This window comes from Protobothrops mucrosquamatus, unplaced genomic scaffold (genome assembly GCF_001527695.2).
Source record: "Protobothrops mucrosquamatus isolate PMUCROS unplaced genomic scaffold, P.Mucros_1.0 scaffold21615, whole genome shotgun sequence".
Taxonomy (NCBI): Eukaryota; Metazoa; Chordata; class Lepidosauria; order Squamata; family Viperidae; genus Protobothrops; species Protobothrops mucrosquamatus.
Window position 1 is genome coordinate 269 of NW_015407370.1, and position 2080 is coordinate 2348.

The window sequence follows — 2080 nt, forward strand, 5'->3', positions numbered from 1 at the left end:
CCAGATATGCAATAATCATTTAGATTTCCAACGTGTTTATCTTAGTGCCTAAATAGCAGTCATTGTACTGAATTCAAGAAAATAGCTAGAATTAATTATTTTCTTTGAAGATTCTTTTGAAGTTAATCTACCTAAAATGCCTCTAAGTGCAAAAATTTTTATATAGTTTAATCAGATATTTAAATAGTAGAATTAAATTGTAAATTAATTTCTCTCCTTTTTCTCTATAGGGATCTCCTCCATTGGCATAGCTGCTGCTTATTATAGTGAAGGTAAATTCACCAGAAAAGTTTAGTTACTTGTTAATATCTTTAAAAAACACACTCATATTTCTCTTTAAATTTATGTAAATTTTTTAAATTTATTAAATTTATTATGTTCTGATTTGTGTTGTGCTCAAGAGGAATTACTTTCAGTTCTGAACTCTATAGTGTATACATTTCCATTTTTTCTAGACACCTCATAAGGAAGAGAGGAAGTGTGAAAATGTTAAAAAATATTGGTTTAATGAACATCCTCCCCCATTATGCAGAATGACTATTTTTCTAATAAAAATGTAAGAGGCAAAATGGCCAATTTTTCCTTAATGTAAGAGCAAGTGATGATGGTGTCTTTGCCTTCCTCTTCTTACATGGCAGCTCATGGTACTTGCTTCAATAGGCTCTGCACAACAATTTCTCCATTGTTTTCTATTAGTTTGGTGTCTTGCCAGTTTAAAACATTATTACCAGTTGGCATGTATCAGCTTCTATCATTACAGTCCTTTATAAGGGCACATTTATCCTCCCCATTTTTGTATTACTTTTAGTGGGCTGCTGAAAGCATTTGTAATTGTTTTTAATACTAGCTGGTCTTAAATTAGCCTTTACTCTTATTCCTTCTCCTTTTAGTTGAATGTGATTCTTAATTTTATCTTCAGCCACATTTTAATGCCTACAAATAATTTAAATGCAGTATAAACTAGAAATGTATTCATAATTTGAAATATTATTTTGTCATTCAGATAGCCTGGGTTGGAAACTTTTTTATCTTGTTGGCTGTCTCTTTGTAGCTGTACAAAACCTGGAGGAGTGGGAAGTAAGTACTGTAATATCTTACAAAAAAAGTTAGTTTTATTGGCCAGATAGTAAATTGGGGAAAGACAAAATATTCAGTAATGGAATGCGTTGAATCCAGAATAGATTGTTCGGAAACTTGTCTGATCAAAAAGTAATTCTGGCTTTGGAAAAAGGCATTTCAGTTGCTCTGGAAGTGATTCAACAAATTATAGTCAGAAAGGCTTTTAAGAAATAGTTCATTCCAAAATTGGAACAATCCAGTTTGAGATTCAGACTGAGATTTGAGATTTTTCTGAAAATGAGAGATAAAGAGTTTGATGGGAAATGTGAGATTCTGTACATTTTACTTTTTAAGGAGGATCTGAGACTAAATTTATTTAGTTTGGAGTAATAGTCATTATATATTGACTATTTTAATTATTGACATTATTATAGAAAAGAATGTTTATACTTGTTCGACAACTGTGATTATTTTCCTCACATCCAATAAATGGCTTCGTAAGGTGCTTTATTTATTTATTTCCCACAGGAAGCTATATTTGAGAAAGATGCAGGAAAGGTTTACTTAAAGTCATTCAGCCTTTACAAAAAGCTTCTGACCTTTTCAAGAGCTGGCCACGAACAAGGTAAAGCAACAAGTGAGTTGAAAATTGAAAGTGTTTTTCTTAGTATGGTGCATGTTGTATAGAAAGTAAGATATTTATTTGATCCTGACATACGTACATACTGTAGTAAAATAAAAACTGTTTCAAACAGAGTTGAACTAGGGGGCTTACAAGGATAGTGCCTTCTAGGATGTTTCTTCTATATTCTTATCTAGCTGATGTAGCGCTACCTCTTTAGAGGCCGCCAATGCCCAGGCCCTCCCAGCCACAACCCCCCTTTGTCCAGCCTTGCGGTAATGTTCTTTAGAGATCGGTGAGATGTCTTACAACCGGAACTCATGCAGCATTGATGGGTGGCAGGCTCTTCTTGTTGAAGCAGGACTTTCAGGCACGAACTTAACCGGTCACAATGGTTGA

At 33.4% G+C, this 2080-nt stretch overlaps 1 long non-coding RNA gene across 1 annotated transcript; it reads left to right on the forward strand.

Annotated features, from left to right (window-relative positions):
- Positions 1–233: 233 nt before the first annotated feature.
- Positions 234–1675, forward strand: LOC107301981. The gene is made up of 3 exons (XR_001549356.1): positions 234–272; positions 1004–1077; positions 1588–1675. It is a non-coding gene; the product is annotated as an uncharacterized LOC107301981 (long non-coding RNA).
- Positions 1676–2080: the final 405 nt, after the last annotated feature.